At 48.3% G+C, this 7,681-nt stretch overlaps 1 long non-coding RNA gene across 1 annotated transcript; it reads left to right on the top strand.

Annotated features, from left to right (window-relative positions):
• The first annotated feature begins 930 nt into the window (after nucleotides 1-930).
• LOC128322794 (uncharacterized) lies at nucleotides 931-7,681 on the top strand. The gene is made up of 3 exons (XR_008306000.1): nucleotides 931-1,135; nucleotides 5,731-5,972; nucleotides 7,061-7,681. It is a non-coding gene; the product is annotated as an uncharacterized LOC128322794 (long non-coding RNA).

Raw genomic sequence — 7,681 nt, 5'->3', positions numbered from 1 at the left:
TCACCATCACAGTTTGTCCTTTCCTCCTGAATCTGGACATATCCCCTTTAAAAACATCATTTGCCTTCCTTTATTTATTATTGTGTTGTATCCTAATAACTGCATGTCAATAGAAGTTCTTCACACATGGTTGTTAGGATATAACCCATTTATTTACATATTCACCATCAGCAGGGTACATAGCACCCTGCATAGCTGCATAAGCAAAAATAGGTCCTTGCCCACAAGGAGCTAACAATCTAAAACAGACAATGGAGAAAAACAGGAGAGGGAAGAAAGAGACGACTGGAGGGAGAAATGAAAGCAGTTAAATACAGTTACACATACTTACAGCTTGGTTGCAGCAAACTTTGCTAATGAAATATTTACATATTTCTTTGGATGATTCCATATGTTGAATTAAGTAAAAGAGAAGACAGCAAATGAAGACCATATTACTGGAGAATGGAAGTAAATAATCTACAGATTAATGTTCTGTAGTTCTCCTTGCTAGATGTATCAGGCCCTGATATATTCACTTATATTTACCAATCACAGCTGCAAAATCCATCAGAAAAATTCAAGCTAGTTCTGTATTTACCTTGAGTGGAAAGGAACATTGGTTCTTACCGTGAAGGGTTCTTTCCCCCTGTGGTCATAGGCTATCCTGCAGGAATGGGTTGTGCTTCTGGCATGCTCGAGGCAGACAGGAAGTAGTTAGTTTGGTTTCTGATGCTTGTTTCTGGCACCAGGAGGTCCCAGTCCAGGCGCGTAACAACGATTGGGCAAGGGGAGACAGTTGTCTGGGGGCCCCACTGCCTGGAGGAGCCCCCCAGAGGCACCTCATGTGACTCCCCATTGCCCCCTGCCCAGCCCCAAGGCCCCTCAGCCACCTGCCCTGTTCGCCGTCTCTCCTGCTTGTTCTCCTGGCGGGCAATCCAGGCAGCAGACAAGCTGCAAAGAGCTCCTTTTCTCCCGCCTCTCAGCTGATCGGCGGGTGGGCGGGGCTTCCACGGAGGCCTCGTGTAGGCCTCTGTGAAGCCTGAACTCCAGTAGGGCCCAAGCCAGCCAGGAAGGAGGAGGCAGCCAGAGTGGCCACCACTGTTCTCCACAGCAGAAGACCCCTTGCTGCCCTGCTCAGCCCAGCATTTGTCAGGTAGAGTGTGAACTCCTTTTTGTGGTTACCTCCCCCCCCCCCATATATAGGCATCTGCTTGCCATAGGGCTTTGATATGGGGGGGGAGGGACTGAGAAGTCTCTGAATATTTATTTTTAAACAGCTTGGAAAATTTGCTGGCTTTAAAAAAACTATCTAAAAAGTCCTATAAGTGGCTTGTTTCATGGCAGAAAATTACAAAAACTTCTGGAAGAAACAGTATTATATTTATTTTATTCATTCATTCATAAATGCACTTATGTTCAAGTTGTTTTGCAACCCAGAAGGTCTGAGTGAGAACTGTGAAGCATGTCTTGTGCTTTTATTTTATTTTATTTTTCTTGTGTGTGAACTGCTCCCCAATAACTTGCAGGGACTTCAGGGTCAATCTGGCCAACATGTGAATGCAGCACCTCTATTCCAGAGGAGATGTGTGTTAAAGGGCTTTAAAAGCCTCCTGTGAAAAACCTCCTGGAATCGAACTTGACTGAATTTGTTCAGAATTCTGAGAAAACAAACATAGGCTCACCCTGCATGGTTGAAAGTCTCCTTTGCTAATCTGCAGCGAGGGGCCCATTTTAATCATTCATCTTTCTAGTGTGTTCTAGGCATTAAAAGTAAAACAAATGTATAGTACTCAATGTATATCACTATATATTGTGACGTGTGCGTGTGTGTATTCAGTGAAATGTATTTCCAGGCAGCATACTTATTTTGGAATATCAGACTTAAATCCTTGGGGGCCTGGGGTGTGCGGAGGCCCTGGACTTTGAGGGGGGGCATTTTAAAATCTCGTCTCTGGGCCCACTCCAACCTTGCTACGCCCCTGTGCCAGTCCCAGTTCTGTGAGAGGATTGGGAGAGAGCAGCAATATCAGCCAGAGAGAGAGAAGCAGAGAGGCCAAAAGGCATAAACAACTAACACATTTGGAGAAACAGTAAAGGCAAACATGAGGAACAGTAAACCGTTACCAGGTGAACTCGGAGGCAGGAGAGGTCCCTAACAGCTGAATGCCGTGAGAGCCATAGCCACCCAAAACACGAGAACCCCATGCCTTGTATATGGAGGCAAGGAAAAAATCCCAACAAACTATTTACATCTGAGGGAGGGTCCAATGGCCTATGACTACAGGGAAAAAGAACACTTCACGGTGAGAACCAATGTTCCTTTCCCCCAGTACTTGTAGGCCATCCTGCAGAAATGGGACATGCCCAAGCTGAGACTATTGGTGGTGGCAGTGGGGGATGAGATTATGTTGGGAACGTGCTTGTTGAAAGACCATATGGCCAAAGGCCACCTGTGAGGCCTGGAAGGAGGAGATTTTATTGTGCTTAATAAAGAGAGTGCCACCTTAAGTGGCGCAGAGGGGAAATGACTTGACTAGCAAGCCAGAGGGTGCCAGTTTGAATCCCTGCTGGTATGTTTCCCAGACTATGGGAAACACCTATACTGGGCAGCAGCAATATAGGAAGATGCTGAAAGGCATCATCTCATACTACGTGGGAGGAGGCAATGGTAAACCCCTCCTGTATTCTACCAAAGACAACCACAGGGCTCTGTGGTTGCCAGGAGCTAAAATTGACGGCACACTTTACTTTAATAAAGGGAGTGGTAGACGACCGGGTAGCTGCCCTACAAATTTTGCCCAGGGGTGTTCTGGCCACAAATGCTGCAGATGTAGAGGCAGAGCCATAATGTTTCATGGAATCAGAAGGTTGGAAGATTCGTATGCAATGGCAATGCAGCTGCAGAGCCAGTAGGCCAGAGTGGATTTGGACACCCTGGAGCCCAAGGATGATGTCTGAAATGACTCAAAAAGGGAGTCTGAGTGTCGAATGTCCTTGGTGAGTTGAATGTAAATATGCAGTGCTCTGCGCACATCCAAAGTATGCCACAATTTTTCCTTGAGGTGGATAGGAGATGAGCAGAAAGGGAAGAATGGCTTCTTGGGACCTGTGGAAGGTGGCGTTGACCTTTTGGAGGAATGTTGGGTCCACCCTAAGGCTGATGGAATCAGACATAAAGGTACAGAGTTCCCTCCTGACCGACAGGGCAGTGGATTCGGAGATCCTACGGGTGGAAGTAATGGTGACAAAGAATAGGACCTTATAGGACAGGAGCTTAACAGGCATAGCGGATAGTGGTTTGAGGGGTGCTCTAGTGAGAGTGTTGAGGACCTTATTGAGGCTCCATGGTGGGAGGCGGTATATAGGAGGAGGAGCCAAATTACTGGCACCCATGAGGAACCTGGATATGTGTGGGTGGAGCATCATGGAACCTGGGTACGACAGATTGAGTACCGAGGCTAGGGCCGATGTCCGGCGTTTCAGTGTGTTAGGTCTTAATTTCATATCTAGGTCCATCTGAAGAGACGCGAGGACTTCGGGGACGCTGGACATGACAGGGTTCAGACACTTCCTGTGGGCCCAGTGGGAGAAGGCAGCCCATGTTGTCTGGTACATTCTGTGGGTGGATGGATGGCGGAGGCTATGATGGTAGTTTGTACTTCAGGTGAGCATCCTTTGTTAGCTAGATTGTTGCGCTCAACCTCCATCTGCAGAGTCTGAGCCACTTGGGATCAGGATGCAGGACAGGTCCCTGGGACAGGATGTCTCATCTGATTGGAAGGGGGAGTGGGGGACTAGTGTCATAAGGTCTAAGAACCATGGCTGCCTTGGCCAGTGAGGTGCAACCAGAATCAGTTCGACCCATTTGGAGAGGAGCTTCTGGATTACTTTGTGTATAATTGCTGTGGGTGGAAAAGTGTAGAGTAGGCCACTTGGCCAGGGGGCCATGAGGGCGTCCGTCACCTCAGGTCCCCTTGTCTTGAACCGTGAGAAGAACCGTGGCAGCCGATGATTGGCTGGTGATGCAAATAGGTTGATGATGAAGCCATGACTGGTGAAACACTGGATAGTCCACTGAATGTCTAGTTGGGATCCGTCCAATGAATGTGAGCGAATGAGAATATCTTCTAAGGAAGGGTGGCGGTGAATTCCTGACAGGCGTAGGTGTGCTACCAGGGCCACCAGTATCTTGGTAAACACCTTGGGGGCTAAGGACAGACCAAATGGGTGGTCCCAATATTGATAATGGTGGCTGTTTTAACAGAACCGGAGATATTTCCTGTGGTCAGGGTGGATGGGTATGTGGAGGTAGGCTTTGATGCCAGGTGGTTGCCATGCCTGAGTGCCGCTTTGATGGTCCAAAGAGATTCTTTCTGGAATTTCCTCTTCTTGTTGAATCTGTTCAGGCGGTTAAGGTCTAGTACTGCCCTCCATGTTTTGTCGTTCTTGGGCACCAAAAAGAATAGAGTAGGCGCCTGAACATGTTTTTTCAGCAGCACAGTTTCTATTGCCTGGATCTGAGCCAGATGAAGGACCGCCTGAGTCATCCTGGTGTGTTTCTGAGGGTTCCTGGACCTGGGAATGATGATGTAGTGGCTGGTGTGGCGGGGAGGGGGGGGAAGGTGAAGTCAATGGCATACCCCTGTGACACTGTGCAAAGCACCCATTTGTCCTGAGTGGTTTGCTCCCAATCCAGGGTGAACAGAAGGAGCCTCCCCTCAACCGGGGCCAAGTCATTGTTTCCTTTGCTAACTGAGCAAAGAGACACCTTTTAAAGTGGTGATTCTTTTATATATTGCAGGGGGAGAGCAACTGGCCCTATCCAGCCCGAGCACAGTATCCCTCCAGTGGCTGTTGCTGGTATCTGTCTTATGTCATAACCGCCCTGAGCCATTTTTGGAAGGGCGGTATACAAATTGAATGAATGAATGAATGAATGAATAAATGAATAAATAAATAAATAAATGATGTTTCTTTTAGATTGTGAGCCCTTTGGGGACAGGGGACCATTTTATTTATGTATTATTAATTTTTCTTTGTAAACCGCTTTGTGAACATTGGTTGAAGAGTGGTATATAAAATATTCGTAGTAGTAGATTTATCCCTAGGCCTTCTGCTCTGAGACACAAAAGACAGGCCTCTCTGTTGCTGTCCCCAGATGATCAGGGGCCTCCACCTAAGAGACCCTCACAGCAGCCTCCTCCTCCTGAACACTCCAGGTCCCCCCAACCTGGCCCCTCTGGTCATGGCAGCCTCTAAGCTTCTACTCAGCCTGCCCCTATAGGCAGCTGCCCACATCTTCCTCTTCTGAGCATAGCTCCAATCAAGAGAACCCATGCAAAGAGGAAGGAGAGTTATCTGAGGAAGAGGCCCAACAACTGGCCCTCATATTTCCTTGCCTTTTTTTGCAGGCAGATTTCAAGGTCCTCCGCGCAAAGGCGAAGAGAATGATTAAAGATGTGGCCATCCTGGACCACCCCGCATGACCAGTCCACTCTGGATCAAGAGGTCTTTCCCACTACCTCTGCATCCAAAGTGGGTCTCCCCTTTCCACCTACCTGTTTCCCTGAAAGTAAGACCTACCCCGAAAGTAAGACCTAGCAGTAATTTCTGATGTACCGCTAATTGCCCTAGTGCATTTTGGGGGGCTAAAATTAATATAAGACACTGTCTTATTTTCAGGGAAACACGGTATGTTCAAAGTGGTGATGATGGCCAAACTGAAAGCTCCTGTTTCTTCCTGTTCAGTAGGTTCAGTCCCCAGGAGAATGTACACTCTTCCACAGGAGGTACAGGACCTCATTGCCTTCCCATCATCTGATACCCCACTGGCTCAGCTGGTTTTGAACTCAGTGCTCACAACAGAAGGCCGAGAACAGCTCTGCTCTACTGAGGAGTGGCATCCCTCCGAGGGCTGGAGTTGAGTGATGATGAAGAAAACTGTCTAAGAGGCCTGGAGTTCCTGGGACGAGGTGGAGAACTTGGGGTGGGTAGGTGTCACAGGCTGAGGGATAGGCTGGGTCGGAGCAGGCTGAGGGGCAGGCAGATGTGTGGGAAGGACAAGGGCTCTGCACTCCTTGGCAATAAATTCCCTCAACCAGTCAGTTATGTCTGTGGGAACTTGGGGCCTAGGCACTTTGGGCTTGGCCAGGGGATGACTTACCAGTCCTGGATTTGTTCCATCTCCGCCCATAGGTGTTTTGGGGTTGGAGGGGATGGCCGGCTGGAGAGGTGGCAGGTTGCTTGGGCCTGGAGCTTCTGGTGCCAGATCTCCAGTCTTAGTAGGAGGAAGTGTGGGTTCGAGCTCCAGAGGAGGCCATGTTGGGGAGCTCAGCTGTGGTGGTGGTGGCTTGGTGGGAGTCTCTGCCGGCGTGTCCAGCTGCAGGGAAAGCTCCTCCAGCCGCTCCGAAGGTAGCGCTGGCTTTTGAGGTGGTGGGGTGGCCAGCACTACCAGGGGGATCGCTGGTAGGTCTCCCTGGCCTCCCTGGACTGGCGAGGCGCCCCCCCCAGCATTGTTTCCCTTGCACTGTTCCTCCCATGTTCCCTCCAGAGTAGGAGGTAGGTGGCGCGAAGGTCTTTGGGTGCACACCACCTGCACTAGAAGCCATGCGCTAAGCCTCAAAGAGGACGGAGATGCAGGCTTTTTCTTAGATTTTGAATGCCCATTATGCTTTTTCTTCTTCAGTGCTTTCTTTTTTGGTGGAGGCTCTGAATCTGCCACTCTTTGCAAGGTAGATGGGGAAGGGGCAGGGGGCCACCGCGAGGGAGTAGCTGAGTGTGGCCGTTTAGCAGAGCCGAATGGGGCTATGGGCATACAAAGACTCCTGCCCTCAGAAATGGGTCTCTCAGAGAGGGATCCTTGAAGCATATCCCCCACGTGAGAAGGCTCCATAAGGACCAGCTGGTCGAAGCAGCAACAAAGGAAAAAATGAAACTAAAGGTTAAAATGCCAATTAGCCAAAAATGGGTAGAAATAAAAAAGAGTTGTTGGTTTTAGCAAAGGAAGAAAGGTGGCCTAATTTGCATATTATGCAAATTATGTGGCCACTGATTTGCATTTTATTTATTTATTTGACAGATTTGTATCCTTTCCCCTTCTTCTCTACCCTCCCATGTGATTGCATTTGAAATCCGTGTAAATCTGGGTGGAATTTAGCAGCTGGTTAGAGGAGCCAAAATCAGGGGGCTACCCTACATTCTGGGGGACATGGCGACCCTAGCTGCGACAAGCAAGACAGGAAAAGAACTGGGCCGGAAACAAGCATTAAAAAAACTATCTACTTCCTGTCTGCCTCAAGCATGCCTGAAGCACAACCCATTTCTGCCGGATGGCCCACGATCACTGGGGAAAGAGGTATTTCTTTTTTGCTTCTAAATTTGTTGTGTTTTATTTTATGCTAAAAAGCTTCTATCCCACTTTTCTCTCTTACAAGATCAAAGTGGCTCACAATAAAATTACATGAATAAAACATGAGAGCAAAAAATACAGCAACAAAATAATAAATAATACAAATCCAGCAGTAAATAGCACTCCATCTACAATCTATAGTTCAAGAATAGCAGCAAGAAGAGATCAAGCAACATCAAATGCCCTTCTGAAGAGCCATGTCTTCACACTATGGTGCAAACAGTGTGGGTGCATGTCTGGTTTCCGCAGGTAAAGTGTTCCAAATAATTGGTGCCTCCGTAGAGCATGACT

The sequence above is a fragment of the Hemicordylus capensis genome, chromosome 4 (assembly GCF_027244095.1).
Source record: "Hemicordylus capensis ecotype Gifberg chromosome 4, rHemCap1.1.pri, whole genome shotgun sequence".
Classification (NCBI taxonomy): domain Eukaryota; kingdom Metazoa; phylum Chordata; class Lepidosauria; order Squamata; family Cordylidae; genus Hemicordylus; species Hemicordylus capensis.
The sequence above is the reverse complement of the archived record's forward strand: the minus strand, read 5'-3'. Positions and strand labels throughout refer to the sequence as shown.